A 7,967-nucleotide genomic window follows, 5' to 3' on the forward strand; every position below is an offset into this window, starting at 1 on the left:
AATGCTAACAAGTCCTCCACTAAACCATATCCCTAAGCTCTACATCTAAATGTCTTTTAAAGACCTCCAGGGGTGGAGACTCAACCACTTCCCTGGGCAGCCTATTCCAGTGACTAACAACCCATTCAGTAAAGAAGTTCTTCCTAATATCCAACCTAAACCTCCCCTGGCACAATTTTAGCCCATTCCCCCTCGTCCTGTCACCAGGCACGTGGGAGAATAGACCAACCCCCACCTCGCTACAGCCTCCTTTCAGGTACCTGTGGAGTGCATTAAGGTCACCCCTGAGCCTCCTCTGCTCCAGGCTAAACAGTCCCAGCTCCCTCAGCCGCTCCTCGTAAGACTTGTTCTCCAGGCCCCTCACCAGCTTCGTAGCCCTTCTCTGGACTCACTCAAGCACCTCGATGTCCTTCTTGTAGCGAGGGGCCCAAAACTGAACGCAGTACTTGAGGTGCGGCCTCACCAGAGCCAAGTACAGGGGGACAATCACTTCCCTGGACCTGCTGGCCACACTGTTTCTTATACAACCAGGATGCTGTTGGCCTTCTCAGCCACCTGAGCACACTGCTGGCTCATATTCAGCCGACTGTCAACCAATACTCCCAGGTCCTTCTCTGACAGGCAGCTTTCTATCCACACATCTCCCAGCCTGTAGCTCTGTTTGGCGTTGTTGTGCCCCAGGTGCAGGACCTGGCACTTGGCCTTAAGTATGATTATGCTCTTGTTTATAAATTTGTAATATAATGTTATTTATGTCATTTATATCTGTGTGATCTACAAGCTGTTGGTAATGGGCAAACTCAGGCTCTTTGAGTTTAACCTGATTAACCCACAAACGGTTAAAAGATGGAAAGCAGCAGTACCTGTATTTCACTCATGCTGAATTAGCATCTACTGAAATTGCTCTGCAGGTACCCTGTGTCCCCAGGACTGTAGGCACCAAAGTATTTCCACACTGTCTTGGCTCCTTCCCAAAATGCAGGTGTGGGAACAAGCCAGGGGATTCAAAGACTCCAAGGCTGGCAGTGTGCAGGTACAATCAGGGAACACTTCAACTTGACGGAAATTGTCATTTCCTTAAATCCGAAATGTATCAACCACTCCAAGATATGATAACTGGCAATAAATATTTTTAGCTAATGAACTCCTATGAACCCTGTTCTGCATTTTTTTTTTCAGGGGGGCAATATCTGTCAATTGAACAGGGATTTTGTTTTGTTTTATTTTATTTTAATTTAATTTAATTTAATTTAATTTAATTTAATTTGTTTTATTTTATTTTATTTTATTTTAATTTATTTTAATTTTATTCCTTTTTCCATATGTTCTTTCTGTGATTAAATTCATACTTGGCTGCAGTATTTTATATATCATTTCCGATCCCTGGTCGTAAACCAGGAAATTCTCTTTCAACACATTCGGTTCACAGTGATGACACTGTAAGGATTTGTTCCAGCTCCTATATCTAAGAATGCATTTGTTTGTTTATTTATTGCAGCACTCTTCTTTAGTACTTATCACTAGCATCCCTAAACCAAAATAGTTTATGTTAGACACAACAGCACCAGGTGGTTTCTCAGTACAACCTTCCCAGATCATCTCAAATCACTACAGCTTTGCAGAAAATGATGGCAGCGCTTTGGCTTCTGCAGGAGTGCCCACGATGCCCATACCAACAATGAAAGTAACATAGACTGTAAAGTCTGTGTTTTGTACTACTTCTCATACAGGCTCAGCATTAAACAAACCTGCTCTATTTTTGAGTGCTACTACCATGGCTCTTGAGGGATAAGTAGAAAACATCATTTCTTTTGATAATATCTTACTTTGTTTATAAAATATGTGGTTTTATCCTATTTGTTTATTAAGATCTATCTACCTCTCCCATTTAATATTTTTTTTTTCTATTCAGATCTCTAAAACGAAATAGTTGTCCAGTGCTGCTGAATGCCTGTTATTAAGGAAGAAAGTATTTAAAGATTCAGAGATACCCCTGCTGTATCCTTCAATGGTTTTACAATCTCTTTGTTGTGTTTTTATCACTTCAGCATTGCACTAGCTTTCCTTTAGCTTTTGATGAAATCACTGGAATTACAGGCTCTGGGAAAGTGCTTTATCTGAGATCCCAAAGACAAGTTTGTTCCAAAATGTTCATGCTTTACAGTCTTCATATTTACTTGTCTGGTGATACTACAAAGTCTTTGCAAATGCTCATATTCTTTCTCCAGGCCTTTGGTTACTTTGCTAGAGATATGTTCTTTGTGAATTAAGTGTTCTTTGAGTATAAAATGTTCATCAAAAGTCTTCAGTGTTACATTTTCACCATTCTCATCGTATTACTTTGAAATGACATAATTTATATATATATATTTTTAACCTGTTTTCCTGGGGCATATGTAACAAAGGCATATGTTCTCATTTAACTTCATAGCAATCATGTAATGGGTCAGACTAGAGCCTCCAGCCAGCCCATTCAGCTGGATATCTGAAATTAAAACTCTCTAGTGGATTACTTGTTGGCAGTCATATTAATTCTGCAGTCATATATTGTTTTCCTTTCCCTCCCTTTGTACTTCTCCTTATTAGACTGTGATCTCTTTCAACAGCATTTAGATAAAATGTATATAGACAAATGGAGGCAATTAATTAAGTAATTAAAAAATAACACTACTCTCTTCTAATGGTATAGACAAGGGAGGTATATATATATATGCACATGTATATATCAGCATACACATATGTGTGTAGGCATGTTTTTATATATCTGTTCCAGGAAAATATTATCAACTCGAACATGGAGAACAAACTCTGAAAGTAGTTGCATTCAGAAGCTGTTTCTGCTTTCACAGGAACAGCCCCAGTCGACCCTTGAGGATGGTCTGATAGATATGAATTGCTGCTGGCATTATGCAATTGGAGAAAGAGGGTGACTTTGCCAAAAAAATGAAGCCATTTAGTCATAAACACTGCAGCTAAGTTGATTCAGGGTTTATCTAAAAAAGCTCAGCCGGTTTGGTGTAAAATGAGAGGCAGAATGCTAATTTGGATGTCAATTGTTTTTCAATAGTGCTAATTTGTACTAAACATTCTCATTTACATAAGCAAACAAGGGCCAGATATTAGGCCAAGGAGCAAAATCAAAACTAGGGTTTGGCTATGGGGGAAAAGAGGCTGTTGGATCTGCAGCTGAATAATACCAGCATTTTCAGTCAAATTTCAGTCCCTAAGTCATCGTTCCCTCCAGCCCCAGAGGAGTTGTGGACATCTATATCATTAAAGCTAAACCTATACAAGTACACCTATTTTCTTTAATTGTCCTTTGACAGTAATCCGAAGGGTTCCCAGACCATGGGTTGAAAATTTCTGCAGCATTTCCTCCGGTCATTTCTTCTTTGTTTTCTCCTTTTTTTTTTTTTTTTTTTTTTTTTTTTTTAAATTTCCTGCATGACAATCTACCTCTTTGGTGTCTTCTAGGATCTATTCACCCTTCACCTTACTCTTCTCTTTTGATACATCTTGTAAAACAGACCCCTGGTTGAGCAGGTATGGTTCTTTCTCCCGAAGAATGTGCAGAAAATTTTGCAATCTCATCAAACTTAGGGCACTGCTTCTACATCAGATTCCTGGATTAATTTCATGCCTTAAGCTTCAAATTGAACTGATGCCTCTGATGGATAAGAATTTCCACTGAGTTTGTGCATTTGGGTATATCTGGGCTCTTAGTTATGTGAAGGTCTCTCCATAAGAAGCCCAGCTTCTCTCAGTTTCCTGGTCTAAGTAGATGTGTAAAGGCAGCCGATTAACTGATTTCTTGAATCTTTCTCTTCTCAGTAAAAACTTTTTTTTCATTAAAACAACAACAACAATTTCCTGTTATTTTTTGGTAAGGTAAAACTGGAAATCTGGAGGAGGGAAACTGAAAATCAGCTATGATCTCAATGAGACATTTTTGTTTAATGAGTGAAAAGTGACATAATCTTTAAAGCAATATTTAAAGTTATGTTACTGCAATTTCAGTTAAATCTGTAAAAACAGCTACAGCTGAACAGCTACCTGTTCAAAATGAAGTTACTTCATTCATTTTCTAGAATTAAGCAACTGTAATTCACATATATCAGATTTATTGGTCTTAGTAGTGAATTAAGAATATATTTGACATAAAACTGTTTTTTCCAAGCTTATTTTCCAGAAATATGAGTTTACCCTTTGTCATTTATTATTATATATTATATCTTTATAACATTACATCATTGTCATCTATTAACATACTATCTGAAAGCATGGGGTAAACAAAAACTTCTGGTTATGAGAACAATCTTGGTTCCTTTTTTTTTCACCCTTATATATTTTTTTCTCATTTGAAGGAATGAACAGCTATAGACTCCCAGGGATTTGGCTGCATTTTACCCGTCCTTAGCTGCTCAAGCACTAGTTACTTACTCCAGTCTGGATACCTGGAGTCACCCCCAGTCAGTGGACTTCTTATGCCATTTCCCGACCTCCTTACCCCATGCAGCTTGTACAGTCATTAGGAGTGATTGGTTGCCTCTTGAGGTGCCAATTTCTCTTCATTAACTATGTAGGGAACACAGAGGCTAATTTAGAGACCTGAAATTTGGACAGATGAAATGAGATGCAATGAGACCTGCTCTTTGGTTGTACCACACTTCAGTCACTAACAGTAGGCACTTTTGTCGTTACCAGAGGTGAAGAACATTTGCTCATTTATTTCATAAAAATTTGTACGAGCCCTCTTTGTGCTGAATAAATAAGACCCAATAGCTTGCTCCTTCCTAAAAAAGCAAAGGAATGTATTTTCCATAAATGGAGAACCAGTGAAAATACTACTCGTCTCAAATTTCCTTCCTGGTGTCTCAGAGACAAATGTCTTGGCTTCTTCCTCATACCTTCACCATTCAGCAGTGTAGGCACAGTGTCGGTGCTTGGACCAGACTGCAGCTGCAATACTGCAGCAAAAAATAAATAAAAAATTGTGGCCTAGGGAATTCAGAATATATAAATACAGTCCCAAGTCCTCTCCAGTGCAGAATCTGGCCTTGGCTTTAATTATGTCATTGCACTGTGCTATCGTGGGCATTTGTGAAATAAAGCTAACTAAAATGAAAAATCTCACCAAATTCCCAAACACCCCTTTGCAGTCATATAGAGGCTCAAAAATACATGCAAATTTTTTCTCATTCATCTGTGACAGAACAGAATTACTGTACATGATGATTTGCTATCTCTGAAGAGACATATCCTTTTTATTTTTAAGCCTAAAAAAAAAGGCTTGGAGTGCAAGTGCATTTAGAAAATAAAATAAAATAAAACATCAACAAAAAATGGCTCTAGAAAAATAAGTCACTTTCAAAAGAAAAGTAGATGCTTCCTTGAAATTAATTAGACAAACATTTCTACCATTGTCACATGTCAATATCCCCTATTTTTTTCCCTTATCTTTGTACCTACCACTCAGATCAAGTTTTAAGTGTATAAAGCATCATTAAGATTTTCTAACCTTGTTGTGCTCTCATATTCTTGCTTATTGGATGGTAATAAAATTTAGTCAAAGGGAACTAGAGGTTACACTAGTCACAGAAAAGCAGTTGTGCAGTCTATTTCTTGTTAAGTATACGTGTCCTTTTTCCACTGGCAGTCATACACTATACTGTGACCGAAAGGTTCTTGGCTATTTTTTTTTTTTCACACATGCCTATGCAGGAGCATGGATTCCTCAGAGTGGGCTTTAGTTTGCCCCTGGCCTTTTAGGCATTCTTTCAAAGCATGTTCTTGCAATAGTAACCAATTAAACTAGTTACGAAGAAAGAAGCATGTTTCAGCACTTAAGTTAATTGAACTGTTACAAACTAAATATGATTCCAAATTGTTTCTGTATTCCAAATCACTTCATGCATGCAGATAAAATGAAAAAATTACTAAATCGTTTTGAAATGTGCAAATCAGGCATACAATACTGACATTTAGATCTGTGACCTGATCACAATGTAGTAAGTACCTTTAAAAACTTTGTGGATTTTAAAGCTGTCATATGAAACCCTTGAACCACTGCTTGATGTGATATTCAATAAGTGGAAGTCAGGCTGCAATCAAATCGTGGAACTGTCTGCATCAGGGTTTTACTACCAATTTACCCAGAAAATAATCTTTCCCTGATTCATTTCACGGGCCAAGTAAGAAAGGAGGAATGACTTAATGTATAAAACACCATGCTTTATTCTTTGGGACCTTGGTTTGAGTTCAATTTGTGGTCCTAACTGAAATGAGCAGCTCAATCTCCAATGAACAGTAGTCCATATCGTTGAACTACCACACACAATTAGGCACAATTGGCTGTCTCTGCTTAGAAGTTGGAGACTGATTTAGCATGGAGACTAAATCACTTCTTTCAGTTGTAAAATGGGATGGCCCTTTCTGGGACTCTGTGGCAAAACAAAACAAAAAACAACAAACAAACAGAAAAAAATCCAAACCGCCATATTGTTTCTTTATTTCAGGATTTTTCTAGTACAAGAAAAATAAGAAAAAGTAATAATAAATAAATAAATAATAAAAAAAAATCTTTGTTTTCTTATAGTAAAAACCAGGTGGCAGACCTGATTTGCATCTTTTCTCTTGTATTAGGGAGCAAGTAACTACCATAACTGGCAGAATGATGGTGAAAACACTGGTACAAGGAACACATGGAAATTGCTAAAAAGAGAAAGGGACAATAATAATAATAATAATAATAATAATAAAAGAAAATATGAAGGAGAAGAGAAATGATGCTGGAAGCTGGCAAAAGCTTTCCCCTCTGAATCCTGGAGCAGGAGAACTGCTTGCAGGGTAATGCATCTATCTAGTTACATGTCATACATGACCACAGTATTGAAGGGTTTAGATGTCCTGGGATTTAAACATGTCACTACTGGGATAAGCTGCACTCCTACAAAACAGAGTAGTGTAAACTCTTTTGCCAGTGGAATGAGTGCCTTAGTGGCAAAGCTGTAGCAGAGAGGTGATTTGAGAATATCAAGGTTTTTGTGGTAGCATGGGGAGGAGAGGGCGATAGCTGGATGGGCTGCGCGAGCCGCAGAGAGCTCAGCGAGGGGCGAAGGGAGCTGCAGGGCTGCTAAGCAGGGGATTATAGGGAAGCCGAAGGAAAAAATGATCCTACATCAGTGTGCTGTAAAGATAGAATTAAATTGAGTCACTGGATCTCATTCACAATACACCAGCAGAGGATATTGGCTAGTACTATGGAAAAGAGAGATTTAGCATCCGCACCTAGAGACTTCCTAAAATGTAAGGATCAGAGCAAGTCTCTACCATATCATTAGGTATAAACAGGCTCTGTGAAGCACTGGCAGACTCAGTGTGGTGCTCCACTTTGAGAAACAGGTCACAGCAGCTTGGCAGTAGGCAGCACGGGCAGGGCTGCACTGCTTTCTGAACCTGAGCTGGTGCAAGTGGGCTGCCTCCGCAGCTCCAGCTGGCTGGGACATCCTCACATGGCACTCCACTGTGACACATGGGCATGGTGGGCAGCTGGAGAGGGTGACTAGACCTCGCCCTGCAAACTTTTTTCAACTTTGTGTACTAACATTAGACCTCAGAGGAAATTGGCAAGCTTTTATTTTTGACGGTGGCTTTTTTAGGTCTTCTCAGGGATTTCAATAATTTTCATTATGAACTATACTAGCCTCTTTCATCTTAGGAAGAAAAGACTGCAATCGGGGGTATACAGCAGCTCTTCTTTTTTAGCTGCTGGAAAGAAGTTAATAAATGCAGTCACAATACAGGGTATACCATTCTCATTCCTTATTGATACCAACTATACTGTAACAATGAATTTCAAAGTGCTGCTGATGTAAACTCTACCTGAAGCCTGTTTGATCTCAGATAAGCATCTTCATCCCATTCTTCATTTCAAGAAAAGAAAATCTTACTGCACAGCAACATATTCA

General features: G+C 38.5%; 1 long non-coding RNA gene across 1 annotated transcript; it reads left to right on the forward strand.

Annotated features, from left to right (window-relative positions):
* The first annotated feature begins 890 nt into the window (after positions 1-890).
* Positions 891-7,160, forward strand: LOC118167024. Its single transcript, XR_004750884.1, has 3 exons — positions 891-1,033; positions 1,653-1,792; positions 6,647-7,160. It is a non-coding gene; the product is annotated as an uncharacterized LOC118167024 (long non-coding RNA).
* Positions 7,161-7,967: the final 807 nt, after the last annotated feature.

Source organism: Oxyura jamaicensis, chromosome 4 (genome assembly GCF_011077185.1).
Source record: "Oxyura jamaicensis isolate SHBP4307 breed ruddy duck chromosome 4, BPBGC_Ojam_1.0, whole genome shotgun sequence".
In the NCBI taxonomy this organism is placed as follows: Eukaryota; Metazoa; Chordata; class Aves; order Anseriformes; family Anatidae; genus Oxyura; species Oxyura jamaicensis.